Source organism: Scylla paramamosain, chromosome 22 (assembly GCF_035594125.1).
Source record: "Scylla paramamosain isolate STU-SP2022 chromosome 22, ASM3559412v1, whole genome shotgun sequence".
In the NCBI taxonomy this organism is placed as follows: domain Eukaryota; kingdom Metazoa; phylum Arthropoda; class Malacostraca; order Decapoda; family Portunidae; genus Scylla; species Scylla paramamosain.
In genome coordinates, this window is record NC_087172.1 from 14,141,643 (window position 1) to 14,156,501 (window position 14,859).

Here is a 14,859-nt window from a genome sequence, read left to right on the forward strand (position 1 = left end):
GCTGAGATATAACACAGTATTAAGCCAAGCCTTCAATTCACACAAGCTTTTCAATGATTTCACATTACGCCACACAAGGGACGAGACATTGCAGTGTAAGTCCCGCCAGGACCAGTTTGAATTTGGCGCTTCAATCAGTAACATCTAGATACTTTGACAATTACAGTTATAATGGCCTGAGATTTATTTTTACACGCTTATAATTCTTTATATTTAATTTTCTATTAGTTTAGTATAATATAAAAGAAGTTGGTGCTTGTTATTGAAAGCTAAGTGTGTTGTGGATAGGTTTGCCTGCGTACTGTGCGGAGCAGGCTGGGACGGACGACACAACCAGACGTCAGACACAAGGCACTAGGTTAAAAGGGTGCCATAAACTGGTGCTTTATTTAACGTATTTTCGCAGAACAAGACAGTGACAGGGGCCGTGGTGGGTGCCTGCGTGTGCTGGTGCAAGCTTGGTGCCTGCCGGGAGGTGCCTGCAGTGCCACAAGGGATAATATTGGTAAGAAACCGGCCCACCACTTGTCCAGCCAGCTAATTTGCACAGTGTGATGTAACAGGCGGTAACTGTGATAGTGTTGTTACGTGTCACCCACAACAACAACAACACAGGGCTGTCAGGTCAGTGGTTAACCTTACTGTTTATTGTTGAGCCTCGTATTTCATGTTTTTGCACCTGGTTAGGAATATATTGACGTGACCCAGCATTCCACGGTGCCACAAGCGCTCCAAGCCTCCACCACAAAACTCTTACTAATTAACCATGACAGGAATTATAAAAACGTCAAAAAAATACACTTATCTAATGTTATCAGCTGAGGTGGAGGCAGCCTTCCCCATTTGTCCGCCAATATCTGCTTCATTTCTCACTTATTGTAAGCCTAACACGTCACTAAGTGGAGCCACATAACTAGGCTTTCATATCCGCTAGCTAGATATATCTGCCATTGCCTCATTTAGTTACGATGGAAGAATAACAGGCAAAATAGCGGCCGTTCTCTCCACTGACAAGGGCCGCCATGATGCCTGGCTACCTCTGCCAACCTGCTTCAACCTGTGGGTTCCAATATTTTTTTATTTTTTTCTTAACTTCTTTATTCTGCTGGTATAGCATGTTTTTTATGGTTTATAAAAATAATTATTTGCTTTAGAAGTATTTTCGTGGCTTGTGTTGAGTTGTGTTGAATTTTGTGTTGCTTGCCGAAAATGCGGGGTGTTTTTTTAGCAGTATTTTGACAAACTTGATTTTTTATTTCACGTTCTAACTACGTCTTTTGTATTTCTAAAAATTGCTTATGATTTTTAAATTGTTTTTTGGTTCCTGTTGAGAGAAATAAGTGGACTTTAAAAATGGTTTATGGTCCTGTTAAAAGTTGTTATTACAACACTTTTTGTGTTATTGTCTCTCTATTTGAGCTTGTAACTAACTTTTCATTGCTTGAAAAAATTGTTTGTATGTTTTAAAGTGTTTTATCTTGTTGTTGAGTGAAAATAGGTGGACTTTTCAGTGGTTTTTAATCGTATTTAGGTTCAACACTTGGTTTTTACACAATTTCGGTTTTATTTGTTTACTTCTTGTTCCAGGTCACTTTTGATTGTGTAAGATGATAGTTCAGATTTTTTAAAAATTTTTACGTTCCTAAAAATTCAAATGTTGTGGACTTTTCAATGATTTAAATGGTGCCGAATATTTCAACACTTTTTCCATATTTCATTTGGATATTTTTTAAATACTACTCAGGCTAGAGCTGTTTTAATATTGTGAATATTATTTTAAGTATTTGTCAAGTCAGAATATATAAGGCATTCCAGCCTAGCTCCATTTTTTCGAGGGGTCAATTTCGAAATGAAATCCGTTACGGTACGTAAAATTGCCGTGACGTCACGGCCGCCATCATGGACCAGGGACCTTGATCGGCTCCGCTGTCTCCTCGGTAATAATTATCGTACTTTGCAGTGTTTTCCTGGTGTTTCCACGTGTTTCTAAACTCAGACGTGTAGATAAGAGTAGAATGAGTAAGAAAATAAGAGAAATAGAGGAGGAAGAGGAAGGGAGAAGGAATAGAGGAGGTGGTAAAACAGAAAAATGATAAGAAAACAATATTTAGCTTAATTTTCCCTGCTGCCCTGTCTGTCTTGGTAGTATTTGTCTTCCCTGACAGTGCTTCCAGTGTATTTGGTGTGTTTAAGAGGTGTTGGAGTGTGTCTGGAGGTGTTTAGGGAGTGTTGCAGTGTGTCTGGAGGTGTTGAAAGGGTGTTGAAGTGTGTGTTTTAGGGATTTGGTGATGTTTGAGTCAATATTTAGCGTTCCTGGTGTGTTTTGGGGTGTCTTAGGCTTGTTTAGGAGTGCTTTAAGTGTGTTTGGGACTGTTTTCAATGTTTTGTGATGTTTCAAGTGTATTTTAGGATGTTATGGACGAGTTTGGGTGTGTTTTGTGTGGATACCGGGGAATTTTGGGTGCGTTTGTGGGTATTTTAGGTCAGTCTGGGTGTTTTGGGGTGTTTTAAGTGTGTTTTGGGCCGTTTTCAGTGTTTTGGGATGTTTTAAGTGTGTTTTAGAATGTTATGGATGAGTTTGAGTGTGTTTTGGGTAGGTACGGTGTGTTTTCGATGCGTTTAAAGTCAATTGGGTGAGTTTTGGAGTATTTTAAGTGTGTTTGGGGATATTTTGGTGCACTTTCGATGTGTTTAGGGTGTTTTTTTTGTGCGTTTAGGAGTGTTTAAGGTGTTTTAAGGTGTTTTAGTGTGGTTGGAGTTGCTTTTGAGGTGTTTTGGTTATGTTATAGGCATGTTGCAGATAAGTACTGGGTCTTTGAGGGTAGAAGTGGTGTGCTGGAGGTAAAATAAAAGGTTCTGGAGTGTTTAAGGGGGGACTGTGATAGTAGAAGCGTGTCAGGGGTGTTATAGCGTGTGTTGTGATGTATGAAGCTTCTAGATGCACGTGTGTGGGATGTCTGGGTCTGTACGAGGTGTTGTGGTGTTGGAGTCCTAGCAGGGGAAGGTACTGGAGGTTGTAGTGATGGGTAGAGGGTAAAAACAGAGGTACACTTTAGGTTAGGTAAGGTTAAGCGTTCATTGGTGTTGATTCAGTAATACGATCTTTTTTTCTTTTAAGATACAAATGTAGAGGGACGAAATAGGGAAGCAGGAAGACCACCACCACCACCACCATCACCACCAGCAGTGTGGAAGAAAGTTTAGGCAAGCGAAGAAAGTTGGAAAATTAATAATTAAACGCTTGCTGTCTTTTATTATCTTGAGTATAAAATGGTTATATGACAATCTCTCTCTCTCTCTCTCTCTCTCTCTCTCTCTCTCTCTCTCTCTCTCTCTCTCTCTCTCTCTCTCTCTCTCTCTCTCTCTCTCTCTCTCTCTCTCTCTCTCTCAGCTTTGTATTAGTTACCCGTTGACAGAAGTGACAGCCGCGTTTTCTCTTGTCAGATGTAAACAAAGCGGTAGTTTCCTTCCAGCTGGTGATAAAACTCTTTCTCGCTCTTCCTCACTCTCCCACGTCACGGAAGCAGTGTGTGTGTGTGTGTGTGTGTGTGTGTGTGTGTGAAGAAGAAAATGTTATATTATATCTACGTGTTTAAAAGTTTCCTTCATTTAAGTCCAAAGAGGCTGGCTGGCTGATGCTAAGGAAGGAAGAAAGGGGTGGTGTTTAGGGGTCTGGGATGGAAAGCGAGTGATGTGTTTTGTAGCCTTCAGATAAAAAATATTAACAAAGTTTACACAGTGGGAAAATTTTGGTGGTGAGAGAGAAAATGACTAAAATATTACCTCAAATTTAACCAAACGTGGTGGAGCTTCACACTCCTCAGCTGACCCTAATCAAACCAAGCCTAACCCAAAGAAGCCTACCCTAACTTCTGTCTGGTGCTTCCTCCTCCCCAAGACTGGCTATCTCGTGTCTTAATCCCAAGCTGGCCTAACCAAACTTTACCTAACCTAACCTAAGCAATTCTAACCTAGCCAAACCTTACCTAAGCAAGCCTAACCTAGCCAAGCCTTACCTAACCTAACCTAACCTAACCTAGCCAAACCTTACCTAAGCAAGCCTAACCTAGCCAAGCCTTACCTAACCTAACCTAACCTAAAGAAACCTAGCCAAACCTAACATAACCTAGCCTAACCAAACCTAATCTAACCTACATCCTCTTCCCACGGCCCCACTTAACCAAACCTAATGTAACTTTCAGAGCAACGGCAACCCTCCGATCCGGCAAGCAAGTTGGCGGCAGCGATGGCGGTGGCGGCGGCAGTGGTGGTGAGGTGGACGGCAGGGACAGAGGGGCAGTACAGGCTGCGGACATCAAGGAGAAGGTGAGCAGGGTGTTGTGTTGGTGTGTGTTGCTAAGCTGAGATGCAATATTTGTCACTCAACACTCGTGCAACACTGCCTCCATGCACAAGTGTGTCGGGAAAATGATTTAAAGTCGTAAAAATGTTCTTGTTTTACTTTATTTATTTATTTATTGATTTTGTTTTATTTTTTGTATATATAGGAGGGACACTGGTCAAAGGGAACTAAGTACAATAAGAAAAAAATACTGAGAAAAAATAAAAGATAAAAAAGACCTCACTTAACCTAACCTAACCTAACATAAGCTAACTTAACCTAACATAACTTAGCCTAACCTCTTTTAACCTAACATAACTTAACCTAACTTAACTTAACCTAACCTAACCTAACTTAACCTAACCTCTTTTAACCTAACCTCTTTTAACCTAACCTAACCTAACTTAACTTAACCTAACCTAACTTAACCTAACCTCACTTAACCTCACTTAACCTAACCTAACGTAACTTAACCTAACCTAACCTAACCTCACTTAACCTAACCTCACTTAACCTAACATAACCTAACCTCACTTAACCTAACGTAACCTAACCTAACCTAACACCCACAGAGGAACGCACGGACAAGCAAGGTGTTATTCGGCAGTCTGATCCTGGACCTGCTCGGCTTGAAGGTGGTGCTGCCCGTGTCTCCTGCTCTCCTCGACTGTTACTCCAAGCACAACACCAGCGGCTTGTATTCCTCTCAGCTCTCCTGTGTGACTTATTACCAGCATATCATCGGTTTCGCTGCGAGGTTCCATTCTGTCTTGTTTGGTAATTGAGTGGGTTTGTTGTGTTTTGTATTGGTTTATATATTTTTAGCTTGTTTTTATTATTATTTTTTTCAATTTTTTTATCCTATTATCTATTTATTTATTTTTTGTTTGTTTGTTTGTTTACAGGGTGTGTGTGTGTTTGTTTGTGTTCCTGCTGTTCAATATTGCAGCTTGTTTTCTTTATTATTGTTATTTTGTGTTTTATTCTATTTCAGTGTTCTGAGGGAGTCTTCAGGTGTTTTTGGGGTGTTTTGGGGTGTTTTTGGAGTGTTTTGGGGTGTTTTTGGTGTGTTGTGAAGTGTTTTGATGTGTTTTGGGGTGGTTAAGGGGTGTTTTGAAGTGGTTTGTGGTGTTGTGGAGGTGTTTTGGGATTTTTGGTGTGTTTTAAAGTGTTTTGGGATGTTTTTGGAATGTTTTGATGTGTTTTGAGATGTTTAGGAGTATTTTTGGAGTATTTTGGTGTGTTTTTGGAGTGTTTTGGGATGTGTTTGTAGTGTTTTGGGGTGTTTTGGGGTATTTTGAAGGTGTTTTGGTGTGTTTTTGGAGTGTTTTGGGGTATTTTGGGATGTTTTGGTGTGTTTTGGGTTATTTTGAGAGTGTTTTGGTGTGTTTTTGGAGTGTTTCTGGGTGTTTTGGAGTATTTTGAGGGTGTTTAAAGGTGTTGTGGTAGTTTAAAATATATTGTTAGTTTACTTTTTTTTAACTTTTTATTTTCTTATGCATTATTTTATTTCTTATTTATATTGTGGTGTGTTGTCGGTGTGTCCTAACCTAACCTAACCAGCCTACCCTCTCCTAACCTCCCCTCAACCCACAGGCACTGATTGGCGTGACATTCAGCATAGGCTTCACCGTCGGGCACACTGTGGGGGCTGCGTTCTCCCGCTGGGGAAGTACTGGGTGGTTCGCGGCCTCGGCTGTCTACGCACGCACTCTCACTGTGGCTAACATAATATTCTTTGCTGTCTTCTTCCAGGAATCGCTGCCTGAGGTGTGTGTGTGTGTGTGTGTGTGTGTGTGTGTGATTTTTTTTTTTTATTATGTATATTTTTTTTTGTTTTTGTATAATTTTTGCTTATTTTTTTTTTCCTTTCATTTTTTCTTTCTTTGCTTATTTTGTAATTTGTTTGTATTTCCTTGTGTCTTTCAATGTTGTTAAAGAGAGGTGCATTGTGAGTAAAGCATCATTTTCTCTTTCCTTTCCTCATTTCTTTACTTTTCCCTCTTATTCCTTCCTTTCTGTCATCATTACAAACCCTTTCTCTCATTTTCCTTACCATAAACCATCAAAACATCTTAACAATCTCATTTAAATCACTTTTCTTTTCATTATCATCTGTTTGTTTACATTCTCTTGCTTTCTTTCACTTATTAATTCATTACACTCCTGTTTGTGTGTTTAGGAATGTTTTGAGATATTTTGGGGTGTTTTGGAGGTGTTTTGGGGTGTTTTTTCAAGTGTTTTGAGGTAAATTGTCTGTTTTTGGGTATATTTGTTTTTGTCTGTTTTTTGGGTATTATTGGGGTTTTGGAGGTGTTTTGGGGGTGTTTTTGCAAGTGTTTTGAGGTAAATTGTCTTTTTTGGGTATTTTTTGGGTTTTGGAGATGTTTTGGGGGTGTTTTTGCAAGTGTTTTGAGGTAAATTGTCTTTTTTGGGTATTATTGGGGTTTTGGAGGTGTTTTTTCAAGTGTTTTGAGGTAAATTGTCTTTTTTTGGGTATTATTGGGGTTTTGGAGGTGTTTTGGGGGTGTTTTTTCAAGTGTTTTGAGGTAAATTGTCTGTTTTTGGGTGTTTAATGGTGTTTTGGGAGTGTTTTGCAAGTTTTTGAGGTAAATAGTGTGTTTTGGGGTGTTTAATGGTGTTTTGAGAGTGTTTTGCAAGTGTTTTGAGGTAAATAGTGTGTTTTGGGGTGTTTAATTTTGTTTTGGGAGTGTTTTGCAAGTGTTTTGAGGTAAATAGTTTGTTTTGGGGTGTTTAATGGTGTCTTGGTGGTGTTTCAGGGTTATATAGGGGTGTTTGGGGGTGATCTAGGGTAAGTAGTGTTATCAAGGCTGTAGTGGAAGTTACTGTGGGTTTTCAAAGGGTGTTTCCATGGTGATTCACTTGTATTTTATCCCTTGTACAGTAAAACTCCCTTTCCCTGAGTTGGCAACACTGTTTGTTTACGTTCGCTGTTGTCTCGTCGTGTGTGAGTCAGATTTGTGTCTTGTTCTTCCACCGCAGGGCAGAAGGAGGAGGGACATCGGTGCCAGTTTGACCGAGGCTTGGGAGGTGATCAATCCTAGGGCTCTGTTCTCCGTCAGCTGTGTCAAGGGCCTGGGCAGAGAAGGTGTGTGTGTGTGTGTTTGTATGTTCAGTATTGTGTGTTTGTTCGTGTTTGTAGTATTGTGTGTGTGTGTGTGTGTGTGTGTGTGTACTAGCAAATATTCCCTTATGTTTACTCCTGAAACACACACACACACACACACACACACACACACACACACACACACACACACACACACACACACACACACACACACACACCACCTCCCGTTCCTCCTCCTCCTCCTCTCCCTTCATTCATACACACACACACACACACACACACACACACACACACACACACACACACACACACACACACACACACACACACACACACACACACACACACACACACACACACACACACACCTCCTGTTCCTCCTCCTCCCCCTCTCCCTTCATTCATACACACACACACACACACACACACACACACACACACACACACACACACACACACACACACACACACACACACACACACACACACACACACACACACTACCTCCCGTTCCTCCTCCTCCTCCTCTCCCTTCATTCATAAACATCTGTCTTTCTCTCTCTCTGTAGAACGCATGAAATTAATACAACTTAGCCGAGTTTACTTCCTCTACCTGTTCCTGTATTCCAGCCTGGAGTTAACGCTGATCTTCGCGACCCACCACAAGCATAGTTACGACTCGTTGGCGCAGGACCGCAAGTTTTCCTTCCTGGGCCTGGTCATGGCAATTACACAGAGAGGGTTTATGCGAAGTGTTAAGACTGGAACTGAAAAAGCACCTGCCAATTAGGTATGGTGTGTTCTGGGGTGTGTGTGTGTGTGTGTTGGAGAGGGTTTGTGTGTGTGTGTGGCCGGGAAAGGGTTGCCTGTGTGTGTGTTTTCAAGGGTGTTTTCATGGTTCGAGTTTAACAGGGTGTAGTGGAAGTTACTGAGGTTTTCAAGGGTGTTTTTCATGGTTCTTGTTTAACAGGGTGTAGTGGAAGTTACTGGGGTTTTCAAGGGTGTTTTCATGGTTTTTGTTTAACAGGGTGTAGTGGAAGTTACTGGGGTTTTCAAGGGTGTTTTCATGGTTCTAGTCTAACAGGCTGTAGTGCAAGTTACTGGGGTTTTCAAGGATGTTTTCATGGTTCTAGTTTAATGGGCTGTAGTGGAAGTTACTGAGGTTTACAAAGTATATTTTCAAATCTATATTTTTACTGTGTAGAATTACAATATAAAACAACAGGATTTATCAGTAACAGTTTAAGTAACAATTAGTTTAAGATCATATTATTTTCTTTTCCTTGCATTTAATCATTGTATGCCTGTATCTAATTCATGTTGGTTTCACAGGCACACACCTACATTGTGATGCAGCTCCTTGGAGGTGGAGAGCTGGCTGCCTCAGAGGATCAGGAAACACGAGAGGTTCACAGAGGCTCGCCTCGGGCTTCGGTCGTCGTGAGGAACCTGGTGTCAGCAGTTCACTACGTGCACAGGAAAAGCATCAGTGTTCACGGAGACCTAAAGCCAGACAGGGGTGAAAAGGGTTGGTGTTGAGGATAGACAGAAAAGAAAAGAAAGGAAAGGTAAAAAAAGGAAGTTTTTTTGCATTGATTTTCCATCTGCTTATTTTAAAGAATTTATTGCATGGAATATTATTGATCTCCATCATTTGTATGGCCTTTATAATAAAAAGTATGAATTTATTCCATTCAGATATTATCCTTCTCCGAGGCCATTCTAATCTAAACATCTTTTCACGGAATCTCTTGTTCAAGGATTCTTCTGAAGATTCAGTTATTAAGATTGTGGATTTTGGGTTTGCACATTTGATGCCTGACAAGGAAAAGGATGGCAGCACGAAGACACCGTGCTTCACTGTTCACTATGCAGCGCCAGAAGTGTTGCTGCAAGCTGTGCAGAAGGGAGCAAATGGTACCGCTTGAACATTCATGCACTGGTTGAGTATCTTGTGTGTAATTTTATGATGAAAGGTTTTTAATGCAGGGACGGACAGTTGTTTATAGGCATTTTTACATTATTTTTAGTGTACAACCATCCAAAAGGCATTTAGCTCAGTGTTACTGCAACAACCACACAGTACTGAATGTAGGGTTTCCTGTTTCATTAGAGATTTCTCTGCAGTGGTGTTTTCAATACAAGGAGTGTTTTCTATAGTTATTTTCTTTATTTTGAGGGCTTGCTATAATATCCTGCACAACTCTAAAAATACATCAAATTAACCTCCCACCAAACCACAATACAGACACTTCCATTGGCTGTAACATTACTGCTAATACTGCAACATTCTTCCTGAGGGGAACCACACACATTAACAATAACACATGTTACAAAAAACTACACCAAACATATTAAGCTCAACATTTTTGTATAATAATTTTTAGAAACATGAATGACCAAAAATGGTTCTAGGATAAAAGAGGAAAAAAATGACAGAACACTACAGCATAACAGTACAAATGGCAGGTGTGTCTCTTTTCTCTTATTCCTTATTTGCAAGGATTAAAGCTGTTACCTTCTTGTTACACAAGAAGTGGGACGGTACAGTTCGCTAAGCTGCCGGTACACGTAGGATGGTGCAGTACCTCGACTGAAATAAAAGAGATTTAAATGGTCAGCAGCCATTATTTAAAGCTAAGTGAGTAGATGTGCAAGATAAACAGGGTACAGTAAAATCCCTCTTATCCGGCATCAACGGGACCGCCGACGTGCCGGATACTTGAATAGAAGTGAAATTATGTCCACAACGACCACCCTACACTCACGCATCTTACCACAACAATGATCAGCTGATCTGATCAGCTGCTTAAGTGTAAGCACAACACACTTCCTTTTTTCTACAACTTTAGGCGTGATGAAGGCGTCGGGCGATAAACAGTGCACACGCGGGACTGAGTCACTGAGTAAACACAGTGCAGTGGGCTGCGGGTGGCGCGAAGCAGTGCGCTGTGGTGACAAGGGGACGGAGTATGCCTCGCGTGGGAATTTTAATTGATTTTCTGAGTACACATTGATTTTTTATTGATTTTAAGGCTCGGGGAAAAATGTGCCGGATACTTGAAGCTGCCGGATGAGAGGGATTTTACTGTATAATAAATTGAGTAAGTTGTTTATCTCACTCATAAGTAAAACATAAAGGCCTTTCATTTGATGCATTTAGGATCAGAAGTTTTACTGGGAGATGAAGTACAGTGCTAAATAACAGTTTGTGCATAAAGCTGACAAATACTGATGTCTCCTGAGGTCAGCCCAGGCCCAACAAGGAAAGCAAATGAAAAAATTAAATGAACCCCCAACATCACACCTTGAAAGGACCACACAGTCATATGAACAACACAAACTCACTTGTTAGTTATCAAACTGGTGACATTTTCTGGAGGAACGTAATCTAGCTGAGTCAGCGCAGTATTTACAGACGGCCAAAACTTTGTTCCCTCTGGGATAATAGAAGTGGTGGTTTGGTGGCTTATTTCTTCACAGCCCATCAAGCTAAATTTGTATGTGGGAGTGCACACATACAGCTGAAAATGAAGATTTGTGACAATAAGCAAAATGCACAATTCATGCCATGATTTTCAATATTATATAGGTACTGATCTGATAGTATCTAGCTCCACATGAGACAACAACAGGTTGAGGTTTGAGAAAGGACCATCCAACACTCAACACGAGGAATGTATATCCACCTACACGAAATAAACATGTGGAAAAGGAATGTATCAAAAACTGGAATCAAGAATTTCTGTGAGAATAAAATGGTATGTACTTTTGTGATACCTTCCCTGTTCAATTTGCAACAGTAAATATGTTTCAAATACTGCCCCACTGAAAGAGGTATCAGGATAATGACTAACAAATAAAACTTACTGGAACAGAATAAAACTTTGGTGGTGAGGCAAGAGAGGCTGCACCAACAAAGGTCTCAATGCCTCCGTTGGTCACCACCGTCTCGGTGCCAACGATGACCTTTGATGACCTTGTTGACACGTGACATGATGGGGAACACTGCAGAGTCTTGAATTAATGTTGTCTCAATTCCAGCAGTACATAAAGCTTTTGCCACTGGGTGACCCTGCACAAGTAAAAGATGTATTGAGAACATAAGAACATAATAAAATAAAGGAAGCTGCAAGAAGCCATCACCCCTACATGTGGCAGTCCCTGTGTTATGTATTGTGCACATCAGACACGATGACGTGAAAGAGACGCATAAAACACCTTACATCATATTTAGGGGCACGTTCGGCAACAATAACGTGGAATTTCCTTTGTGTGGCTGCCTTGGTCAGGAAGGCCAAGACCAGTGGACACATTGCACACGTCACAATGACCTCATCATTGTGAATCTTGCTTACACCTTGGGCAGCTATCAATTCTTGGCTGAAATAAAAGGAATCAATATAATACTGGTAACAAACAATGTCAATGTCCCAAATGTCAGTGTAATCTTTACTCTACCTTTGTTCAACCTCAGCTTTCTGTTCACCAATGGCCTCAAGTACTCTGTCCTGCAGCTCTGGAATAACCTCCGTGCATTTTGGGAGATCTCCACATGCAGGGTGAGTCTACTAGCATGGACTGTGAGAGGCTTGGGTACTCCACACCTTGCTTCTCTCCACGTGGTGTGTTGTGTTCGTCAATTACTATCTGCGTGAAGAAGAAAAATAACTTAAATAAATAAATGAGATACACACACACACACACACACACACACACACGAGGGCAGACAGGCAAAATACGTAGAGAGAGAGAGAGAGAGAGAGAGAGAGAGAGAGAGAGAGAGAGAGAGAGAGAGAGAGAGAGAGAGAGAGAGAGAGAGAGAGAGAGCTGTACTTAAGCAATTATATCTTTCCATACCACACACACACACACACACACACACGCACACGAACGTTTCCCTAAGGGCTCTCTTTGACACACAGAGAAAGGCTGGTAATTCTCTGTTGATCATTAGCTACAGTATGGAAGCCTCTGTTATACTTGGATATCTCTGTGAAGTATTGTTGTTTTTTAACGTCAAATGGTAAATACTTAATAATGATAAGCTGAGATATAACACAGTATTAAGCCAAGCCTTCAATTCACACAAGCTTTTCAATGATTTCACATTACGCCACACAAGGGACGAGACATTGCAGTGTAAGTCCCGCCAGGACCAGTTTGAATTTGGCGCTTCAATCAGTAACATCTAGATACTTTGACAATTACAGTTATAATGGCCTGAGATTTATTTTTACACGCTTATAATTCTTTATATTTAATTTTCTATTAGTTTAGTATAATATAAAAGAAGTTGGTGCTTGTTATTGAAAGCTAAGTGTGTTGTGGATAGGTTTGCCTGCGTACTGTGCGGAGCAGGCTGGGACGGACGACACAACCAGACGTCAGACACAAGGCACTAGGTTAAAAGGGTGCCATAAACTGGTGCTTTATTTAACGTATTTTCGCAGAACAAGACAGTGACAGGGGCCGTGGTGGGTGCCTGCGTGTGCTGGTGCAAGCTTGGTGCCTGCCGGGAGGTGCCTGCAGTGCCACAAGGGATAATATTGGTAAGAAACCGGCCCACCACTTGTCCAGCCAGCTAATTTGCACAGTGTGATGTAACAGGCGGTAACTGTGATAGTGTTGTTACGTGTCACCCACAACAACAACAACACAGGGCTGTCAGGTCAGTGGTTAACCTTACTGTTTATTGTTGAGCCTCGTATTTCATGTTTTTGCACCTGGTTAGGAATATATTGACGTGACCCAGCATTCCACGGTGCCACAAGCGCTCCAAGCCTCCACCACAAAACTCTTACTAATTAACCATGACAGGAATTATAAAAACGTCAAAAAAATACACTTATCTAATGTTATCAGCTGAGGTGGAGGCAGCCTTCCCCATTTGTCCGCCAATATCTGCTTCATTTCTCACTTATTGTAAGCCTAACACGTCACTAAGTGGAGCCACATAACTAGGCTTTCATATCCGCTAGCTAGATATATCTGCCATTGCCTCATTTAGTTACGATGGAAGAATAACAGGCAAAATAGCGGCCGTTCTCTCCACTGACAAGGGCCGCCATGATGCCTGGCTACCTCTGCCAACCTGCTTCAACCTGTGGGTTCCAATATTTTTTTATTTTTTTCTTAACTTCTTTATTCTGCTGGTATAGCATGTTTTTTATGGTTTATAAAAATAATTATTTGCTTTAGAAGTATTTTCGTGGCTTGTGTTGAGTTGTGTTGAATTTTGTGTTGCTTGCCGAAAATGCGGGGTGTTTTTTTAGCAGTATTTTGACAAACTTGATTTTTTATTTCACGTTCTAACTACGTCTTTTGTATTTCTAAAAATTGCTTATGATTTTTAAATTGTTTTTTGGTTCCTGTTGAGAGAAATAAGTGGACTTTAAAAATGGTTTATGGTCCTGTTAAAAGTTGTTATTACAACACTTTTTGTGTTATTGTCTCTCTATTTGAGCTTGTAACTAACTTTTCATTGCTTGAAAAAATTGTTTGTATGTTTTAAAGTGTTTTATCTTGTTGTTGAGTGAAAATAGGTGGACTTTTCAGTGGTTTTTAATCGTATTTAGGTTCAACACTTGGTTTTTACACAATTTCGGTTTTATTTGTTTACTTCTTGTTCCAGGTCACTTTTGATTGTGTAAGATGATAGTTCAGATTTTTTAAAAATTTTTACGTTCCTAAAAATTCAAATGTTGTGGACTTTTCAATGATTTAAATGGTGCCGAATATTTCAACACTTTTTCCATATTTCATTTGGATATTTTTTAAATACTACTCAGGCTAGAGCTGTTTTAATATTGTGAATATTAGTTTAAGTATTTGTCAAGTCAGAATATATAAGGCATTCCAGCCTAGCTCCATTTTTTCGAGGGGTCAATTTCGAAATGAAATCCGTTACGGTACGTAAAATTGCCGTGACGTCACGGCCGCCATCATGGACCAGGGACCTTGATCGGCTCCGCTGTCTCCTCGGTAATAATTATCGTACTTTGCAGTGTTTTCCTGGTGTTTCCACGTGTTTCTAAACTCAGACGTGTAGATAAGAGTAGAATGAGTAAGAAAATAAGAGAAATAGAGGAGGAAGAGGAAGGGAGAAGGAATAGAGGAGGTGGTAAAACAGAAAAATGATAAGAAAACAATATTTAGCTTAATTTTCCCTGCTGCCCTGTCTGTCTTGGTAGTATTTGTCTTCCCTGACAGTGCTTCCAGTGTATTTGGTGTGTTTAAGAGGTGTTGGAGTGTGTCTGGAGGTGTTTAGGGAGTGTTGCAGTGTGTCTGGAGGTGTTGAAAGGGTGTTGAAGTGTGTGTTTTAGGGATTTGGTGATGTTTGAGTCAATATTTAGCGTTCCTGGTGTGTTTTGGGGTGTCTTAGGCTTGTTTAGGAGTGCTTTAAGTGTGTTTGGGACTGTTTTCAATG

At 40.5% G+C, this 14,859-nt stretch overlaps 2 long non-coding RNA genes across 6 annotated transcripts; one reads left to right on the forward strand and one right to left on the reverse strand.

Annotated features, from left to right (window-relative positions):
* The first annotated feature begins 173 nt into the window (after positions 1-173).
* Positions 174-9,115, forward strand: LOC135111630 (uncharacterized). Of its 5 annotated transcripts, none has more exons than XR_010273826.1 (5): positions 174-624; positions 3,119-6,112; positions 7,346-7,451; positions 8,061-8,220; positions 8,763-9,115. It is a non-coding gene; the product is annotated as an uncharacterized LOC135111630 (long non-coding RNA). The 5 variants fall into 5 exon arrangements; XR_010273828.1 differs by having other exon boundaries at positions 181-624; positions 4,203-6,112; XR_010273827.1 differs by lacking the exon at positions 174-624 and adding an exon at positions 1,923-1,937.
* Positions 9,116-9,392: 277 nt separating this feature from the next.
* On the reverse strand, positions 9,393-13,200 carry LOC135111638 (uncharacterized). Its single transcript, XR_010273847.1, has 5 exons — positions 11,892-13,200; positions 11,657-11,813; positions 11,301-11,505; positions 10,779-10,954; positions 9,393-10,023 (listed from the first exon to the last, which is right to left on the reverse strand). It is a non-coding gene; the product is annotated as an uncharacterized LOC135111638 (long non-coding RNA).
* Between the last annotated feature and the right edge of the window lie 1,659 nt (positions 13,201-14,859).